The sequence below is a fragment of the Carcharodon carcharias genome, chromosome 1 (genome assembly GCF_017639515.1).
Source record: "Carcharodon carcharias isolate sCarCar2 chromosome 1, sCarCar2.pri, whole genome shotgun sequence".
NCBI lineage: Eukaryota > Metazoa > Chordata > Chondrichthyes > Lamniformes > Lamnidae > Carcharodon > Carcharodon carcharias.
Window position 1 is genome coordinate 196,058,043 of NC_054467.1, and position 22,738 is coordinate 196,080,780.

Genomic DNA, 22,738 nt, shown 5'->3' on the forward strand with positions numbered 1-22,738 from the left:
TTTGTAAACAAACAGGCCTGAAGCCTACCTGGCTTGATTTTCAAGCCAGCCATGAAATGGGATGCCAGGGCTCCTGCCTGAAACAAGCTGCTGCCTTATTGAAATACATGCAGGGTCTTACACCAGTTCTAGCACCCTAATTCAATTTTCACGTGCCGATGGACAGAGCAAAACATTGCACATTCCACTGGATATGCAATAGCCTAACTAACAGCCATGGAAAGTGCAATGCCACCGATTTTTCTCCCACTTGCAGCTGATTCTGCCTCCAGCCTCCTGAATTTGTCTATCTTCCCAATATTTCCCACATCTCCAAGGAGGAACAACATAATTGCCCCCAGCCCCAAACTTCAGCAGATTGGTCAGCTTTGTGACAGCATGAACTGAGCAATGTTAGCTCCGATAGCCACAGGATATTTCTCATCCACCCAAGAGAGCAGAGAGGACCTTGTTTTAGCATCTGATCCAAAAGGTGGCATTGTTTTTTTTTATTCGTTCATGGGGTGTGGGTGCCACTGATTAGGCCAGCATTTATTGCCCATCCCTAATTGCCCTTGTTCAGAGAGTCAAGCACATTGCTGTGGGTGTGGAGTCACATGTAGGCCAGACCAGGTAAGGAGGGCAAATTTCCTTCCTTAAAGGACATTAGTGAACCAGATGGGTTTTTATGACAATCAGCAATAGTTTCATGGTTGTCATTAGACTTTAAGTTCCAGATTTTTATTGGATTCAAATTTCACCTGGGCCATGGTTGAATTCAAACCTGGGTCCCCAGAGCCTTACCCTGGGTCTCTGGAATACTAATCAGTGACAATGCCACTATGCCACCAACTCCCCCGAATATAAAAATCATCCTCAATACCTCGTTAACTCCTTCGGTATTCAACTATTTGACATAACTTTCAAATGATAAACAATTTTGTAATTCACAGTTTTTGATTGCTAATATTGACTTCTATAGAGCAGAATTAACCTATAATCCAGAAAGAGTGCATCTTCATCATTAATACACAGCAAATATATTGTTATGCTTGTTAGTTAGACATTAACTGTGCCTATTTCACATACGATCCTGCCATTAGCAGAGCCTTTGTGGGTCCATGCATGACAGCTGGCCTAATAGCAGTAATGAAATCGTCGAAGTATTTATTAATGGCTTTCACCATCATTTATACCTGCCCGTAGAATAGTTTACAGCAGTAGTGTTTTATGGGCTCAGACAGACCAAATAATGAGGAGGAGTAATCCACACCCACTGGAGGCAAGTACTCCTCTGGATGTTAGCCCTGTCAGCTAAAGTCAGAGCTTCAATCTCAACTCAGCAGGATTGCCTAGAACAGGGTTCAAATCCCAGCAATTTCTGATTCACAGGCATGAATGTTACCACTGAGTCAAAGACCCACTCCATAATTTTAGTAACAATGATTGATGAATAAATATTGGCCAGGACACCACTAGAAACGACAATACCTCTTTAACCCGCTACAGGCTACAATTTCCTGTCCATTAATGAATGGGGCCCCAATGAAATGTCATCCTGATGTCTGGAATTCATTCACGCTATCTAAGTAAGATTGTGGGGCCTGTTGCACTTATTTATACACCCTTGAGGTTTAAATTTTGAAGCCTTTTGAAGAAAAATTGTATGATGGCAAAGCAAACTGGTTTTGAAAAAGGATTTAAGAGGGCAGGGGCATATTTACTAAAAACTCAATTAGATATGCAACCAAAATGTAGGATTGGGGACTACCAGTATAGTACTAAAATCCAGAAGTCTTCTGAGTCTTAGAAAATCTCCCATTTAGTAAAAAATACTTTTAATATGCAGTCTCAAATCAAAAAGGGGAAATAATGTAAAGTGATTATAAATCAGCTCCATCTTACCTGTTTCTTGAACTTATGTCTCCTTGAAGTTTAGCACTAATAAAGTTAAATGATCAATTTGGCTGGGTATAATTCCATTGGTGAAAGCATAATTAAAACATTTTTACAATAGTTCAACTTTTAAGGGAAATATTAAATATGCTTAGAATTGTATGCTATGCACAAAATGGCATACTTGCCAAATTACATTCTCTGCTCCCCCAACTCTGGACTCCATATAATCTACAGGTAATGGCCTATCTTTCAATCTTGATGCCCACTCATTGCAACTCTTGCACAAAATCCTTTCCTCTTCTTTCAAAAAAATCTCTTCAATAGTGATTTTGTTTTAAAGAAGTTCTCTTAATCTTTCTCTTCTTCTCAATTCCTTCCTATTCCCCTTGAAAAGTGCTCTGAGTTTTGAGGAATGCTACATGAACACAAATTAGTGTAATCTATTGTATAATCATCTAAAGCATATATAACTCTTCATATAACTTGACAAATAGAAATACTGCCAATAACATTGTATTCATTGATCATATTATGTTGAGTGTTTTCCAGAATGAATATAATTTTGGAACTAGCATTTCAAAGTTTGGAAAGCTTTTATTGAGTAAGTTGTAAGGTCATTGCAACCCCTTAGGTTATTCTTCAGGCGATATTTATATCGAATTGACAATGGGCAAATTCCAAAGTAAATTTTCAATTATGTTTCGAATAGTTATGTAAAGTGTGAAACAGCAAACAAAAAAATTCACAGAATTTATTTTCCTGCTCATTGAAATGAAAGATTATAGCGCTGCAGAATGGGACACTCAATTTCAGAACAGTGTCAGCAAAGTCAGGAGGTCTCAGGTTAGGTTTGATAGTGAAGCTCTCTGATCTGTCCAGTCTTTAATCTTCTCTCCAAATCTCAGAGCATTTGCAATCACTGCCCATCAGTTAGTGTAACATTTTATATTGCCAACACAAGCCATCCTGTGGCTCCTCTGAATGAGACAAATAATTTTTTACTGAACTAAGATCAGACGTTTGTTTAGGAAAATCCATTAACTTATAACTGCTCAAACTCTTTTCAGTTCTTTCATTCTTTTAGTTTGAGGTGAACTTGTACTTAGAAGTGAAAAGTCAATTCCTAGCCCAGTGAACCACTGTGCTGTTTAATACTTATAAATCACATCTTCAGCTTGTTACATTTTTGAAGCAGAAGGACTTAAAATAGAATACAATACTCTGGGAAAATATTGCAATGCATTTGATAGGTACTTACAATTAAGATATTGAACTAACTAGATGAAGAAACTGGTTGCAATTACAGACCAACATAACAGTCCAGAGAAAGAAACAGGGAATGAGGAAATAAGATAAATTAGAGTCATATAGACTCGAAACATTAACTCTGTTTCTCTCTCCAAGCATTTTCTGTTTTTATTTAAGATAAAGTAGTGTCAAATTAGATGCAGAAAGAGCAATAATGGGAAAAAAATAGAAATGAGAGAAAGGGAGAGCAAAGAAAAGTAAGAGAATAATTAAAATGAACAAGTAGAATAAGAAGGCATTGTACTCCAGGTTTTATCAATTCTTTCATGGGATATGGGCATCATTGGCAAGGCCAATTTTGCTGCCCATTCCTATTTGCCCTTGAACTGAGTGGCTGGCTAAGCCATTACAAAGGCAGTTAAGAGTCAACTACATCACTGAGAGTATGGAGTCACATACAGGCCAGGGTGGGAGATTACCTTCCCTGAAGGACATTAATGAACCAGATGGGTTTCTACAACAATCAATGATGGTTTCGTGGTCACCATTACTGAGACTAGCTTTCAACTTCAGATTTTATATTAATTGAATTTAAACTTCACTAGCTGCTGTGGTGGGATTTGAACCCATGTCTCCAAAGCATTAGGTTGGACATATAGCTTACTAGTTCAGTGACATGGCCACTACACCACTATCTCCACTCAAGCTGCTTTGAGAATGATTGGATTGACCTTTGAGAAGTTAATACTGAGTGAATGATAGGGTAAGCATGTTAAATATACAAACATTGTTACACATTTACTGCATTCCAAAATTATTTTCTGAATGAAATGTATCTAATTTGCATTTTTGAGTGTCAAAATAGCTTTGTATACTAAAAATGATTGCCTTCGACGGAAGTGTGATCCTAGCAACCTGGCAAGATTGGCACAAAATACTGCCGAGACAGGTAAAAAGAAAGTTTTAAAAGCCTCCAGGAGTAAGTCATTACCTGCTGGAATGCAACCTCACTGTTTAATTTGTTCCCTTTCTGGGCCTTCAAGGTTGAGTTTCATGTCAGGTCTATAAATCACATGATGAACAAATTCCTTCCAACATGAATTACTAGCCCTATGTGGCAACTGCAAGGTTAATTTGCATTTGCAACCCATAACAAGGTTGCAACTTTTCTTGTTTTGTCGAGGCTGAAAGCAGAGTAGCACAAATTATCAAATCATAGAATGGTTACAACACAAAAGGAGGCCATTCAACCCATCATGTAAGTGCAAGAGCAAGTCCCACTCCCTGGCCTTTTCCCCAGAGCCCTGCAATTTTTTTTTCAGATATTTCTCCAATTCTCTTTTGATGGCCTCGATTGAATCTGCCTCCACCACACTCTCAGTCAGTGTATTCAAGATTCTAACTACTCGCTGAATAAAGATACTTTACCTCATGTAGCTGTTGCTTCTTTTTCCAATCATCTTAAAAAATTGGTGTCCTCTGGTTCTTGATCATTCCAGCAATGAGAACAATTTTTTTCTATCTACTCTGCCCTGCCCCGCATGATTTTGAACACATCTATCAACTCTTCTCTTCACCAGGGAGAACAACCCAGCTTCTCCAATCTAGCCACTTAATTTAAGTTCCTCATCCCTTGAACCATTCTCGTGAATCTTTTCTGCACTCTCTTTAACACCTTTGCATTCTTCCTGAAGTGCAGTGCACAGAACTAGACACTATACTCCAGTTGAGACCAAATCAGTATTTTATACAAGTTTACATAACATCCTTGCTTATGTACTTGATGCCCCTATTTATAAAGCTCAGAATACCATATGCTTTATAATCGCGCTCTCAGCCTGCCCTTCCACCTTCAATGATTTGTGCACATGTACACCCAGATCCCTTTGCTTCTGAATCCCCTTTAAAATTGAATCACTTCACTAAATTTCATCTGCCATGTGACTACCCATTACACTAACCTGCCAATGCCCTTTTGAAGTTTATCACTTTCCTCCTCACAGTTCACAAAACTTCCAAGTTTGGTGTCATCTGCAAATTTTGAAAATGTGCCCTGTACACCCAAATCTAGGTCATTAATATAAATCAAGAAAAGCAAGGATACCCTGACTCCAAGGAACCCCACTATAAATCTAACCCCAGTCTGAAAAACAACCACTCATCACGACTGTCTTTTTACTGTGACTCAGCCAATTTCATATCCATGCTACCACTGTTCCTTTTATTCCAGGAACTCTAATTCTCCTCACAAGCCTGTCATGTGACATTTTATCGAAAGCGATTTAGAAGTCCATGTATACAACATCACCAGTATTACCCCGAACCACCCTCTCTGTTACATCATCAAAAATGTCAAGCAAGTTAGTTTAATACAATGTTCCCTTAACAAACCCATGCTGGCTTTCTTTAATTAGTCCACATTTGCCCATCTGATTATTAATTATGTCACAAATTATCTTTTTTATAATCTTCCCCACGACAGAGGTTAAGCTGACAGGCCTGTAGTTGTGAGATTTATTCTTGCCCCATTTTTTGGACAAAGGTGTAAGATTCACAATTCTCTAGTCCTCTGGTACCACCCCTGAGTCGAAGGAGGATAAAAAATTCTAGCCAGTGCCTCCGCAATTTCCACCCTCATTCCTTCAAGATGCTTGGATGCATTTCATCCAGCCCTAGTGACTTATCAACTTTAAATATAGTAAGCCTATCTAATAACTCTTTCTTTATCAATCTTAGCCCAAAAAATGCCTCAACTACCTTTTCTTTAATTATGGCTTTGGCAGCATTTTCTTCCTTGGTAAAGTCCAATGCAACGTATTCAATTAGTACCACAGCCATGTACAGCTGTCTGCCTCCATGAGTAAATCCTTATTTAGGCCATGATCAGCCCCACTCCTCCTTTTACCACACTTTTATTATTTATATGAAAACATAGAAACATAGAAAATCAGAGCAAGAATAGGCCATTCAGCCCTTCGAGCCTGCTCCGCCATTCATCATGATCATGGCTGATCATCCAATTCAGTAGCCTACTCCCGCTTTTTCCCCATATCCTTTGATCCCCTTCGCCCCAAGAGCTATATCTAACTCCTTCTTGAAAACATACAATGTTTTGGCCTCAACTACTTTCTGTGTAGCAAATTCCACAGGCTCACCACTCTTTGAGTGAAAAGATTTTTCCTCATCTCAGTCCTAAATGGTCTACCCCGTATCCTCAGACTGTGACCCCTGGTTCTGGACTCCCCAACCATCAGGAACATCCTTCCTGCATCTACCCTGTCTAGTCCTGTTAGAATTTTATAAGTTTCTATGAGATCCCCCCTCATTCTTCTGAACTCCAGTGAATAAAATTCTAACCGACTCAATCTCTCCTCATATGTCAGTCCCGCCATCCCAGGAATCAGTCTGGTAAACCTTTGCTGCACTCTCTCTATAGCAAGAACATCCTCCCTCAGAAAATGAGACCAAAACTGCACACAATATTTCAGGTGTGGTCTCAGCAAGGCAATTGCAGCAAGACATCCCTGCTTCTGTACTTGAATCCTCTCTTTATGAAGGCCAACGTACCATTTGCCTTCTTTACCGTCTGCTGCACCTGCATGCTTACCTTCATTCACATTCCCCTCTCTCAATTTATAGCCATTCAGATAATAATCTGCCTCCCTGTTTTTGATACCAAAGTGGACAACCTCACATTTATCCACATTATACTGCATCTGCCATGCATTTGCCCACTCACTCAGCTTGTCCAAATCACACTGAAGAATCTCTGCATCCTCCTCACAGCTCACCCTCCCACCCAGCTTTGTATCATCTGCAAATTTGGAGATATTACATTTAGTACCCTCATCTAAATCATTAATATATATTGTGAATAGATGGGGCCCCAGCACCGATCCCTGCGGAACCCCACTGTAGTGCCAGCCCTTCGGAAAAAGACCCTTTTATTCCTAGGGCAGAATTTTGCTGTCGGCGAGCAGGGGGCGGGGCCCCACCGATGGGATGAGATTTCATGCAGAATTCTAAAAAGTTTAATAAAGTTTTCTTGTAAATTATGAACATGTCCTATCTCATGTGACATTGTCACATGAGGTGGATATTTTAGGGATTTTTATTTTCTATTTTTAATCTTTTTGAAAGTGTAAGCAATCTCCCTGAGGCAGCACTTAGCCTCAAGGAGATGTGTGCTCTTTTGTGCGCATGCGCAAAAGAGCGCACTCTCACTTTTGGGGAAATCCCCCCCCCCCACCACCCGCACAGGAAGTGCATAGCCTAATTGGCCCACCCACATAAAATGGTGGCGGGGCCCGCTTCTCCGGCAGGGATCGGCTCCCTGCCCGCCGGAGATTGGGTCGGGCCCACCCAACCGGCAGGCAGAAAATTCTGCCCCTACTCTTTGTTTCCTGTCTGCCAACCAGTTTCCTATCCATCTCAATACATTAGCCCCTAATCCCATGCACTTAAATTTTACATGCTAATCTCTTATGTGGAACTTGGTCGAAAGCCTTCTAAAAATCCAAATAAACCACATCCAATGGCTCCCCTCATCAACTCTATTAGTTACATCCTTGAAAAATTGCAGTAGATTTGTCAAGCATGATTTCCTTTTCATAAATCCATGCTGTCTCTGTCCGATTCTGCCACTGTTTTCCAAGTGCTCAGCTATTAAATCTTTTATAATGGACTCTAGAATTTTCCCCACTACTGACATCAGGCTGACTGGTCTATAATTCCCTGTTTTCTCTCTAACTCCTTTTTTAAATAGAAGGGTTACATTAGCTACCCTCCAATCTGTTGGAACTGTTCCAGAGTCTAATCTATAGAATCTCAGAAGATGACCACCAATGCATCCACTATTTCTCGGGCCACCTCCTTAAGTGCTCTGGAATGTAGACTATCAGACCCTGGGGATTTATTGGCAATTAGTCCCATCAATTTCCCCAGCACTGTTTCCCTACTAATACTGATTTCTCTCAGTTCCTCCCTGTCACTAAACCTTATGTTCCCCAACATTTCTGGTATGCTCTTTGTGTCCTCCTTTGTGAAGACAGAACCAAAGTATGTATTTATTTGGTCAGCTATTTCTTTGTTCCCCATTATAAATTCCCCTGTTTCTGATTGTAAGGGACCTACATTTGTCTTCACCAATATTTTTCACTTCACATACCTATAGAAACTTTTACAGTCAGTTTTTATGTTCCCCGCAAGCTTACTCTTGTACTCTATTTTCTCCTTCTTAATCAATCCCTTGGTCCTCCTTTGCTGAATTCTAAATTGCTCCCAATCCTCAGGTCTGTTTTTTTTTAGCCAATTTGTATGCCTCTCCCTTGGATCTAATAGTATCTCTATTGTAAGCCATGGTTTGGCCACCTTTCCTGTTTTACTTTTGCGCCAGACAGGAATAAACAATTGTTGCAGTTCACCCATGTGCTCTTTGAATGTTTGCCATTGCCTATCCACTGTCATCCCTTTAAGTAACGTTTCCCAATCCATCATAGCCAACTCATGCTTCATACCATCATAGTTTCCTCTTCAGGACCCTAGACTCAGAATCAACTACATCACTCTCCATCTTGATGAAGAATTCTATCATATTATGGTCACTCATCCCCAAGGGGCCTCATACAACTAGATTGCCAATTATTCCTTTCTCATTATACATTACCAAGTTTAGGAAGGCCTGTCCTCCAGTTGGTTCCTCAACTTATTGGTCCAGAAAACCATCCTGTATTCACTCCAGGAATTCTTCCTCTATGGTATTGTTACTACTTTGTTTCCCCCAATCTATATGCAGATTAAAGTCACCCATAATTACAGGTGTTCCTTTATTGCATGCGTCTCTAATTTCCTGTTTAATGCCATTCCCAACAACACCACTACAATTTGGGGGTATATATACAACCCCCACTAACGTTTTTTGCCCCTTAGCATTTCTCAGCTCTGCCCATATGGATTCCACATCGTCGGAACTAATATCTTTCCTCACTATTGTGTTCATTTCCTCTTTAACCAACAATGCAACTCCACCACTTTTTCCTTTTTGTCTGTCCTTCCTAAATGCTGAATACTTCTGGGTGTTCAGTTCCCATCCCTGGTCACCCTGCAGCTATGTCTCTGTAATCCCAACTATATCATACCTGTTTACATCTATTTGCGCAGTTAATTCATCCATTTTATTGCGAATGCTCGTCGCATTAAGGCACAAAGCCTTAAGGCTTGTCTTTTTAACATTACTTGTCCCGTTCCCACTATTTTCCACTGAGGCCCTGTTTGATTCTTGCCCTTGATTTCTCTGCCTATCACTTGCTGTGTCTGTCTTTTGTTCTTGTCCTTGATTCCCCTTCCTCTGACTCCTTGCATAGGTTCCCATCCCCCTGCCATTTTAGTTTAAACCCTCCCCAACCACTCTAGCAAATGTTCCCCCGAGGACATCAGTCCCGCACCTGCCCAGGTGTAACCCGTCCAGTTTGTACTGGTACCACCTCCCCCAGAACTGGTCCCAATGTCCCAGGAATCTGAAACCATCCCCCTCACACCATCTCTTCAGCCATGTATTCATCCGATATATCTTGCTATTTCTACTCTGTCCAGCACATGGCACTGGTGGTAATCCTAAGATCGCTACATTTAAGGTCCTACTTTTCAGCTTACTTCCTAACTCCCTATATTCTGCTTTTAGGACCTCATCCCTTTTTTACCTAAGTCGTTTGTACCAATGTGTACCATGACCACTGGCTGTTCACCCTCCCCTTCAGAATATCCTGTAGCTGCTCTGAGATATCTTTGACCCTCACTCCAGAGAGGGAACATACCATCCTGGAGTCTACTTTACTGCCACAGGAACACCTATCTATTCCCCTTACAATTGAATCCCCTATAACTATTGCATTCCCACACTTTTTACTCGTCCCCTGTGCAGCAGAGCCAACCATGGTGTAATGAATTTGGCTGTTGCTGCTTTCTCCTGAGGCCATTCCCCTCAACAGTATCCAAAGCAGTATATCTGTTTTGCAGGGGAATAGCCACAGGAGATTCCTGCGCTGCCTGCCTAGTCCTCTTGCTCAGGTGACCCTTTCCCTTCCTGCCTGTGGACTCTTAGCCTGCAGTGTGACCACCTCTCTATACATGCTATCCACAATACTCTCCACCTCGCGGATGCTCCACAGTGTCCCCAGCCGCTGCCCCAGCTCCAAAACCCAGGCTTCCAGGAGCTGCAGCTGGAGACACTTCCCGCACACATGCTGGTCCCAGGCACTGGAAATGTTCCCGGTTTCCCAAATAGAGCAGGAGGAGCACACCATGGCTTTGAGCTCTCCTGCCATGACTTACCCCTTTAAATTAAATTAAACCTTTTGGAAGATACTTAATATCAAAGAATATCAATTACTCTAGGGCCCTTTTTCCCTGCTCCTCATTGTTACAGAATATAGCCCTTCCAAATGATGAACCATAAAATAAGACCTTAAAAACTATAAGCGATAAAAGTAGTAAATACTTACCCTACCATACTCATGGTACTCAAAAGATCACCTCGTTCCCTCCTCACCAATATCCCAAAGCAGCACTCGAGTGCAGACTGTGATGCTGATTGCAAGGCACTCTTCCCAGATTGCTTCACAGCGATGCTGACTGCAGGACACTCTTTCCAGACTGCTTCACAATGATGCTGACTGCAGAACACTCTCCCCAGGCTGCTTCACAGTGGTGATGACTGCAGGATGCTCTTCCCAGACTATGCCGAGAGAAGACATTTGCATTCAATTTTATGCCACCTAGCACTCTCTTCTCATACTCTCGCTTTGCTTCTCTTATTTGATTTTTTTCACATCACCTCTGAATCTTCTATATTGAGCCTGCTTTTCAATTATATTATCCACTTGACATTTGTCATATGCACCTTCTTCAGCTTCACCTTACTGTCTATCTTTTTTTGTCAAGCAGGGAGCTTTAGATTTGTTTGCATTACCTTCCTCCACACATGTCCCCACCAACCCACCACTTGTGGGAATGGAACCTAACTCTCTCCTCTTTACATTACCATTTTGCTTGTGGATCATTTATTCCAATTTATCTGTGACAAATCCATTCTCATCCCATTGAAGTTGATCCTACCCCAATTAATTATTTTCACTCTGAATTGCTTCTTGTCCTTTTCCTTGTCAACCCAAACCTTATGTTAGGAAATAGAGATAGTTTAAGTAAGTTATATTGGTATTTATGGGTGTTAGGAATGAGCTTTAGCTTTAAATTTTAGGCTTGATTTGTATTTCTGTGTCTGTGAGTTAAGAAAATATCAAATTGAGTTTTAGTTTCACTTTACATTTCTAATGCCTGCATTTCTAATGAGAGTTTATGACTTAAGAAGTTAAACAAACAGGAGTAAAAGAATTGGACTGTTGCCTAGCAACAGGGAGGCAGCAGTTTGTTTTGGAAGCTGTTGGAGTTCACCTGGCTTGGAAGATAGCTGCCAAACAGAAGCCACCTAAAAGGGGCAGGTAGCCAGTCCCAAGCTGAAGAAAAACCCCAAAACTCCAAGAGAGTGGAAGAGGGGAAAGTGCAAGCAGACCTCCTAGTCAAAGGAAGGACAGAAACTTGGAAAAGGTCCTGTTAAGTGAAGTTAATAGTGAGGGGCAAAGAGAAAGACTCCAAGCTTCAAATTTAAGGCTTGAAGCTGCAGAAAGCAGATTCAAAGCAAGAACAGCTTGCAAGAGGCAGGAAGGTTCAAAGGGACAACTGAAGGCCTGTAGCTCTTTGCTATAGGCAAATAAAGCTGTGGTGTGCTGTTGACAGCTGAGTCGATGAGAGAGTGCACATGGAAGACAGCTTGAATGCATGTGGTGACCCAGGGGAGAGGAACATTGGAAGCAGAGTTTGAAAGCCTGGAGGTGAACTCTTGCAAAAGGCACCTGAGAGAAAACATCGTTTTGGGAGAAGATTCCAAAGTGAGTTCTTGGAGAGTGGAGATTGGAAACACTTGTGCAAAAGACGGAGTGCAGTGAGATTGGTTGGCTCATGGTATGACAAGTAATAATCTCGTGGCAGGGTAGTTGAGGAGAGATCTATAGCATCTGGTTAAGGTGGCATCTGCCACCTGGTTTCAGAGTGCAGTGTGTCTGACTGCAGTGTGCCTATTAGTTTACATGGACTGTGTACTTACTGTGGACATTAAAGTATAAGGTAGCTTTTTGTAACTTGAGTTATCCTTAAAATCTGTATATATCTGTAAAGGTATAGTTGTGGGTGAAGGAGTTTTATAATATAGTACATTTCTTGTTTAATAAATATTTTATTCATTTGTTAAAAGTTCATCAGCTGACTTCTGTGGCTCTGTTCAGTAGCTACTCTCCACGTATCTAAACAAATTAAAAGTTAGGATCTATCAAGCTGGGTTCCATCCTGGGAGCAGCCTTGTCCAGATGTAACCTGAGGGGATCATAAGACTTATGATCCAATGATCATTAAATGTTCCCCTACTGACACTATTTTGGCTTGACCCACATCATTCCCCAGAACCAGATCTAACAATGCCTCCTCCTGATTGGATTAGAAACATAATGATGTAGCAAATTCACCTGAACACACTCTGGAAACTCTTCAACCTCTCTGCCCTTTACAATATTATAAGGATAATTAAAGTCCCCCTTATAGCTGCTCTATAATTTTTCTATCCCTCTGTAATTTCCTTGCAAATCTGTTCCTCATTTGAGTCTCATGGCTCAGGATGTGTCTCTACTTCGTCACAGATCTCTGTGCTAAAGTTCACATCATTTCCTGGGAAGGAAGGTAGGTAAGAAGAGAGGGGAGGAGGGAGGCAGAAATGTTTATAGTGCATCTTTCGCAATTTCAGGATGTTGCAAAATGATTCATAGCCAATTATTTATTTTGGTTATACAGTCACGATTATAATGTAGGGAAAGCAGCATCCATTTGAAACAAGGAAGGGCCTACAAACAGAAACATGCTAAATGAGGGAATTACCTGTTTTTATAATGTTGCTTAATTAATATTGACCAGGAAACTTCCCTTCTCTTTTACCACTTACAACCAAAGAAGAGAGCTTTGGCTTAATGCCACATTCAAAGATGGAATGAGTCTCCAAGTAATTGGTCCTGACCTTAACTGGAGGGACGTTAAAATGCAATGGGATACTTATTCTCTTTCAACCATGAGCCATGCAGCGATAAAATCCAAACCAACTCAGCTTGGTCTTATTTTGAATTTCTAAGAATTTGGTCTTATTTGAACCATTTCAATCTCATGTTATTCTGGATAGTCTGAAAGGAAATGCCCATGGGGTTTACCCAATATATTGCTATACTTTGGCTCACCTGTTTATTCAAGTCCTTCTGTAATTTCTCAGCTGTTTCTTGTTGTTCTTTTCAGTTCAGTATCATCATGGTGGAAGGTCAGAGAAACTCATAGAGAAATGCCATCAATGGTGCTGTTTATCTATTTATACTATTTCTCCAGGGGTTCTGCTAATTATCCACCAAAGTGCAAGATGGGAGACCCCCAGCAGAATTTCATGGTTTCTGGCTCTGAAGCTGAAAGTGAATGAGGAATGTAGTTGCACTTGTTAATATATTAACTTTTTGTGTATTACCAGCAAGATCATTTGTTTCAGCAATGACTGTTGCACTGGCCTCCTGCTGAGACATCGCATTAAGGACTTGAGCCATCTGCTGTGACTTGCAATAAAATTTCAAATATTTGATGTACTCAGTCCAATTATGTGAACAAGTCAAACATTAATGTTCTACAGATTGACAGGAAAATTCAGCCTTTGGAACTGGTATTCAGCCAATTGAGGGACTCAGTTAAGAAATTGCAATTGCTTTTGGCAGAACATAAGCCAGTAAAGATTTTGATAAACAAAAGTAACTTCTAGAAATACAGGGCAACCAGAACTAAAGACCGAAAGATAAAGGAATTAATTTTTGTCTGCGTGTCGGGTGGGCAGAATTGGTAGAATTCCCGGTTCTGCCAAACTGACTTCTATAAATGGCTGCCCAACCTTCCAATTTTTCAGGCCCAGGGGCTAGGGTGTGGGTGGGTGGGGGCATTGGCTAAACTAGAAGTTGGGGCAGGCGATCCCAGAAGTAGTGAAGTAGTGAGAGGTTAGAGGTGGGTTGGGCAACTGGGGTGCATATAAAAATGAGACATTTTGAAAGGCCCATTTGAGAGGTTGTTCATCAATGGTAAACGTCCTGAGTCTGGAGGAGACGTCATTGCTTTTCAGGTGAGTGTCAAAGCTGCAAATGTTGCCCAACTATTGACTGACCCTGGAACAGATGGCCCATCATAGGCTTTCCCTATGGGAGAATTGTCATTGTTGCTGCCTAATCAAAGTGCACTCCACTGAACCACTGAAAACATGCAGTGGATTCACAAGACACAGCCACAAAGATGGCATCATCCTGCCACCACTACCTGGTACAGATATTATGTAGTCATCTAACTAGCTGCCAAGACTCAGTGAATGAATGATGAACCATGCTCATTATTCCATCCACTTGCCTGTTGCCACACAGCCATCAGGATGGCCCCATTATGTTGACCCTTGACTCGGTCTGTCATATCTGCAAATTGTCATAGCATAACAGCGTGACAATGGAAGAAAGTGCATGGTTATAGGGAGAATGGCATTAAATGAGTTGCTCATTCAGACAGCCGGTGAAGACAAGATGGATGGAATGGCCTCCTTCTGCGCTATAACAATTCTGTGATTCAGTGATTCTTTGAAGATGGAGGAAACCAGTAGGACTGTCAGTGGTCACAGAGCATAGCATGCTACCTTGGAGTTACAGCCACAACAAACGTGGCACCAAACATATGCATAGAGCCATTTTTTCCACCACACCTTAACAGTATTCATTGGTGATATGGTGAGTGGCCATTAGCAGGTGATAAAGGTGGTGTTGAAATCAACTTGGAACATCATGGTAATTGTGGAGGCCATGATGTCAGTTCACTGAGAACTGAGTGGGAATGCAAAAATTGGATTGTGTCATACAGGCAGCGCGAGCATGATTAAACGCAACGGCATGCATCAGAACATGCCTTCACTGTGGGAAGGTCTATACTTAATAACTCCTCTTGTGTCTCACTCAGGTCCCAGCCCTGCTTCCTCACCCCTGGGCCAGGTCGTCCCTCAGGCAGCAGGAGGAGGAAGAGGTGTCCAAGGAGGCAGAGTCATATCTCATTAGCACACACTTCACCAACTCAGATACAAGCACATCGGAGGGACATAACACATATCTAGAGTCAGTGGCATGGGGTGAAAGTCACCACACCAGAGTTCAGGCAGAGGCAACAGAGTCAGAGATATCTGTGCACAGTCCAAATCAGAGGAAGGATGTCATGATGATGTGATATGTAATATTAATCTCTAATTTCATCGGCTAGTCAAAAATATATTTAACTCCTTTAGAAAGGACTTTCTAAAAAGAAGCAAAGGCACTGACTTAAGATGGCTGCCACAAGTCACCTTACACATCTGGTGTCAGAACTTCATCAATTTCTGGAAGTTTTCAATGTGGATTACAATGAGAACATGTCAAGGCAAACCTCCAATGGAATTCTACACCTGCTGATGTCAGGAATTACTTCAAAGATGAACTGAAAATGTAACTGGCTCTCACAATTTGCATTTTTATAAAGCTACTTTCCAGGTAGAGACAGAAAGACACAATGGCTATATGGAAGATAGTGATACGTTCTCCATAGCTCACCACCAGGAAGAGTGATCTATTCAGATGTCTTGGCTGAAACGTTAAAGAAATTAATCACCTAGGCCAGAACACAAGCGCCAAGGTCTGTCCTGACATGAGCTAATCAATTAACTTCTGTGTAATACCTAACTCATTATGGGGAGAAGGTCATGTGACCAGAATACCATTTTGAGATGTATTTTATTATAACACCCTGGATGCTTTTGGCCAGTCTAGGAGAAGAAATCTAATGGAGCAGTAATATTATCTATCTCCCCCCACTCCCCACCCTGTTCTCAAGGTCAGAGCCCTATCTCTGTTACATTGTGGAATCCATCACAGAGATAGAAAATTTCAATTGAAAGGAACTCCTGGTGTAACATCATCGACTTTTGGAAAAGGCAAATTATGGTTTAAAAGTTATTTTCTCCAGAAATTGCAGTTTCTATTGGCCTCAACCCCACAGGAGATTTAAGACCACCTGAAATCTGTCTCAGCCATGAACGCCAGTGAAAGATGCATAAACAATGAACTCTTTATTTTTTATCTTTTATCACTGAATTTTAATTGGGACAACAATGAACGTTTGTGTGTGTGTATGTGTGTATGTGTGTGTGTGTTGAGGAGGTTGGGACATGTCTTTACCTTCTTAAAAATCTTTATATCTTTACCTGGGTTGTCTTTTAGCACAATATAAACTAACCCCTTTGTGTTTAAACTCAAAACTCAGTAGCCTGGAGCAGTCTACTCAGAATAGGTGCACTGATATTCATGCAATACATAAGGAGCTGCGTACCCCTAACAGGACAGCCGCACTGTTGGCCCAGTGATTGCTGGAATGGACAACTGCTCTGCACCAGCAGCCAGCCCTATCAACCTCATGTGAAGGCCAAACCAAAGCTGTGCAGGTCACTGAGGAGGGTACAAGTACTGACAGCTCCTCAACACCTTCACCTTCCTCCACCACCCTAGCCCCTCCACCAGAGTTCCTGCCTGCTTCATCGGTACCCAGGATAATGGCAGCCCATGCAGAGATACAGAGGTCATAGTCTGAAGGAGGTCCCCAACGGGTACCTGCATGATGAGGTAGGTCACCATATTGCCATTTAGACTGAGAAGTGAGAATCCTTCCTTCACCTTATCTGAGGCATTGTAAGAGTGTGCCTGAGCACAGGGTACCATCTCACCCACAGCATTAATGGGTTCACTGCAGTTACATTTTTCACATAGTAAATATCACTTTGAGAACTTCCAGAATATACTTACTTACACATGTGAATGACTCAGTGTGTGTTTATACACTTGAGAGCACAAAAACAACGGTCTTAGTATGAATGTGGTTCTTACCAGTAAGAATGAGGGTGACATGCTAAGGCCCATCTTGACATGCCATCAACAGGAGCAAGGTTGTTGCTGATTTGTGATGCTTTGGAGGGCTTCTTCCTTCTCTGCTCTATCACATAAGGATCCAGAGGTCAAAAGCTCAAGCACTGAGATGCTCCTTGCATTGGCTCTTTATTGGCCATTCAAGCTTGACTTTAGGGGAGGTTCAATGATCAGGCTGCATGTACAGATGCTGGGCAGTAGGTGCATCTCAAGCTTGAGCGGAGAGTGTGAGGCATTGATCTGCACCACAGTTTACACATTGGTCTAGGTGTAGGCATCGCAGCTAGGTAGGCTATGTACATTGGTCCAGGTAATATTGATCGTCTGCTGTGCCCACCATTTTGCCTGTATTTGTATTCCAGATGTCACATGATGTGCTTTGTCTGGTAAACAGAGGTATATGGAAGCCAGGAATGTTGCATGTGGTGACCATGTCAGAAACAGAACCAGTGGCTGGAAAGGATGCTTCGCAAGTTCTTTCAAAGAGCTGTTGTTGGACATTTATAGGCTTATCCTGCGTGAGATGTCTTATCCGCATGTATACTGCAACATACAATACTATCAGCATGTGTAGGGTTTTAAGTCTTACTTCATGTCACTCTCAGCATTGTGAGCATGGTTTGATTATGGGCAAGTTGGCAGCATGGGCCCCTCATTTACAGTCATTGGCATTCATGTGAGGGGACCAGGTTGTGAATGGCATTTAACCATGTGATGAGGCCTATGCTTATGATGGCAAGGGTTTCAGCCATATGAATGTGGCTAAGTAAAACTCATTGATGCTAGTTCTTGGGGCTTGGGCAGTCCCTTGAGTAATTGTGGAGTCAATGTATAAAGTTCTTTAGTGTAAGTATGTCACCAGTGACTGACTGATGACAATTGTGATATCTGGCAATGATCCCCTCCTGCACCAAGCCAGCCCTGGCTACATGACCATGCTTCCTGCTATGTGCTGCTGACTAGGATATACCAGACAGATCTCCTGATGATCCTTGGAAAGATCCTGAGGTATAGAAATTTAGACCGACGGTGACATTTACAGCCACTGGCAAGGCTTGGGGGTCAATGGATTGTGGCTCGAGTTACTGCTGGACCATTCAACATATGTCTGTCATCACCTCACGGCTTAGCTTCAGTCACCCTCAGCAGTGGTTCCTTATAATATTGAAGCACAATGTCCTAGGTCTGTACACCCTTCGCACAGGGTAGTACCTCGTTGTCCTGCCTCTCCTCCTCCTTCATGGTGCGTGGTCAGCAGCCTCTCCCTTCTGACCGTTTGCCCTCTCTCTGGACTCCAGCTGCTCACGGTGACTGGCTCCTGTGGTCTGTATGTGCGATGGCGCCATGCCCATCTTCTATCTTCCTTCATATGAAGCACAATATGCTCTTCGCCAGCACAAGGTTCTTCCAGGAACCTGGGCGCACGAGTCAGCCGGGGCAAAAAACGTGACCTGCGAAACCAGCAGACCCGTCCTCAAATTCCCTTGGGTTAAGGGAAGACAGTTGGAATTGATTTTGTGCCACTCCTGAGGCAGTGACTAAAAGTTTAACATAACTTCCACAGTGGTATCTGGCTACCCAAACAAATACATCAAGTTCAGACCTGCTCGTACCAGGTCTACTCTGCACACTGCAGGTTCCACATTCCTAGGCAAGCAAAACCTGACTTGAGTGAAGGCAACTGATGATTTAAATGGCCAAATGCCTCTGTAAAACAGGCATACCATTCCTGCCCCTGCGAAAATGGGAAGTTCTATGTTCGGGGGCAGGATTAACAATTTTCAGGAATTTCCACCATTTTAACAATGACAGGAAGGCTTTTGTCATAGCGAAAATCCAGGATAAAGAATGAAGTTGTAAGCCATGGAGTGCCCAAAAATGAGCTCCCCACCACTGCCCTGGAGCCTGCTGGGAGGCCACTACATTTCACTGAGTAGTCTCTCTGCACATTGGCGAAAATTCCAAACCTGAACAAAATGCTCACAGTGGTAGGAAGTGGTCCCTAGTTTGCCACTTAATTAGTTCAATTGGGCTCCTGATAGCCAAAGGGCTGACAAAATTCTGGCCTTGATTTGGAAATCAGTTAGAAGTACGGAGCAATGGAGGAGCCATTACAAAACTGGGCGTGCCACCAAATAGTGGGAAGGAGATTAATGATCAAACTTGCAGGCAAATTGCAGAAAGGAACATAAGCTAATAGTGCTGATAATCGGGGAATTCAATTATCCAAATATATTCTGGGAAACAAAAGTCTCAAAGGCAAAGACAAATTTCTGGAATGTGTACAAGGGAACCTTCTTGGTCAGTAATGAAAACAATTAATGCTGGAAATACTCAGCAGATCAGGTAGCATCTGTGGAGGGCAAGTGGATGAAGTAGCAGTAGGTGACCTTTTCGGAGGTAGTGACTGTAACACAGTTAGATTTAATATAATTGTGGAAAAGGATAAAGATAGAACAGGAGTAAAAGTTCGAAATTGGAGAAAGACAAATTTTACAAAGCTGAGAGGTGACCTGTAGAAATTGAACTGGCTACAGCTACTTGACAGTGACAGTGACAGAGCAGTGGGAGGCATTCAAAAGCAAGATTTTACGGGCACAGTGTAGACATGTCCCCACAATGAAAAAGGGCGGTATTGCCAAACCTAGAGCCAATGGGTACCTAGAAGCATACAGGGTAAAGTAAAGCAGAAGAAGAAAGCTTATGACAGTCACAAAAACTTTATACTGCAGAAAGCCTAGAGGAGTATAGGTAGTACAGGGGTGAAGTAAAAAAGATAATTAGGAAAGCAAAGAGAGGATATGAAAAAACATTGGCAGGTAAAATCAAAGAAAACCCAAAGATGTTTTACCGTACCTTAAGAGCATGAGAATAACTAAGGAAAGGGTAGGGCTGATCAGAGATGTACATGGTAACTTGTGCTCTAATGCTGAAGATATGGGCAGGGTTCTCAATGAGTATTTTGTCTCTGTCTTCACTAAGGAGAGGGATGAAGCAGATATTCTAGTTAAAGAAGAGGAATGTGAAATATTCAAAACAATAAGCATAGTGAGGGAGGATGTACTGGAGGGACTGACATCCTTGAAGGTGGATAAATCACCAGGGCCGGATGGATTGTATCCCAGGCTGTTAAAGGAAGCCGGGGAGGAAATAGCGGATGCTCTGAGGATAATTTTGCAATCCTAACTAGATGCAGGCAAGTTACCAGAGGATTGGAGGTCTGCGAACATTGTACCATTATTTAAAAAGGATGTGAGGGATAGACCAAATAATTGTAGGCCAGTCAGTCTGGCTTCTGTGCTGGGCAAGTTATTAGAATCAATTTGAGAGACAGGATAAATTGTCACTTAGAAAGGAACGGATTAATCAGGGATTTTCAGCTTGGTTTTGTTACGGGAAGGTCATGAAGGTACTGATTTAATTGAAGTTTTTGAGGAAGTAGCAAGGAGGTTTGATGAGGGTAGTGCAGTGAATGTTGTCTACATCAATTTTATTAAGGCATTTGACCAGGTCCCACATGGCAGGCTGGTCAGAAAAGTAAAAGCCCATGGAATACAGGGGAATGCGGCAAGTTGGATTCAAAATTGGCTCAGCGACAGGAAACGAAGGGGTCAATAGATGTTTTTGCAAATAGAAAACAGTTTCCAGTGGTGTTCCACAAGGCTCAGTGTTGTGGCCCTAGTTGTTTGTTGTATATTTAATGATTTGGACTTAAATGTGGGTGGCATGATCAGGAAATTTGTAGATGACACAAAAATTGGGTAGCTGATAGTGCAAAAGATAGCTGTTGTCTCCAGAATGATATAATTGGTTTGGTTGAGTGGGCAGAAAAGTGGCAGATGGAATTCAATCCAGAGAAGGTGAGGTAATGCATGTGAGGGCAGCAAACAAAGCAGGGGAATACACAATAAATGGGAAGATATTTGGAGGGGTAGAGGAAATGAGAGACCTTGGTCTGCATGTCCACAGGTCCCTGAAAATGGCAGGATAGGTAGATAAGGTGGTAAAGAAAGCATGTGGAATGCTTTCCTTTATTGGACAAGGTATAGAGTACAAAAGCAGGGATGTAGTGATTGAACTGTATGAAATGCTGGTTAGACCTCAGCTGGAATTTTGTATACATTTCTAATCGCCACATTACAGGAAGGACATAATTGTTCTGGAGAGAGCACAGAGGAGATTTACAAGAATGTTGCCAGGACTTGAAAATTGCAGCCATGAGGAAGGATTAGATAGGTTGGGGTTGTTTTCCTTGGATTGAGGTGTACAAGGTTATGAGGGGCCTAGACAGAGTAGACAGGGATGCCCTATTTCACCTAGCAGGGAGATCAATTACCAGGGGGCACAGATTTAAGATGCTTAGTAGAAGGAATAGAGGGAGCATGAGGAAAAATTTCTTCACCAGAGGATGGTGGGTGTTTGGAATTTGCTGCCTGGTTTCGTGGTGGAGGCAAATGCCCTCAGCTCATTTAAAATGTATCTGGATCTGTATCTAAAGCGTGGTAACCTGCAAGGCTACAGGCCAGGTGCTGGAAGGTGGGATTAAAATGGGCAGCTAGTTTCTTTTAGTTTTTTTCTTTTTCCGGCAGCGCAAACAGCTGAATGGCCTTTTTCTGTGCTGTAACTTTTCTACAATTCTGTGGGAAATGGGAAATTTAGAAATTTAACAGATTTTGAGCAAGTGAGGTTGAGGAAGATGGGGGAAAATGAACAAAAGAGAAGGCCTGTGACAGGGTGAAGGGCAGGAGAGATTAAATGACCAAAGATTTCATGATCCAAAGGGAGTTTTAATGGGGCAAGTAAAAAAAAACAAATGATGAGTCTAGAGGAGGTGTAAATAGCAAGATCCTGAATAAGAAAGGAAATAAGAGAGAAACAAAAGAGAAGAGGAGAAAAAAACAGCAAAGAAAACTGAAACAAAATGGGGCAAATGTTACAATGTAAATTGTTGAAATCAATAATTTGTCTGGAAGGCTGTAAACTTCGAGTCAAAAGATGAGGTGCTGTTCCTCAAGCTTTCCCAGCTTCACCTTTAGGCTGATTGGTTTACAGTTGTTGGATTTACCACCTCCCCTTTTTTGAACAGGGGTATAACTTTTGCATAAGAGAATGCTACCAGGCTGAAGTACTTCAGTTATTTGGAGAAATCAGAGAAATTGGGTTTCTTCTCCTTAGAGTAGGGAAGACTAAGAGGAGATTTGAAATTTATGTTGATAGCAGACAAACTTGCTCCTGGAATGCTGTTCTCTATGGTGAAGGGTTCCAATGCCAAAAAACATAAGTTAAAAAATAACAAGTTAAGAGTAAGAAGGAAACTCAGATCAAACTTTCTCTAACAAAATGCTCCTTTTTGAGTGAAGAGATACAGAAGTGGGCTTTCTGGCTTCAAAGCCATTCTGAAGCCCCTTGCCAGCCCACAACCAATCCCTTCCCATGAACCTGGTCCCTCAACATTGAGGCAGGAGTGCAAATTGAAAACATTACAATGGGTGAGCGGCCACTGAGGATGAATACCT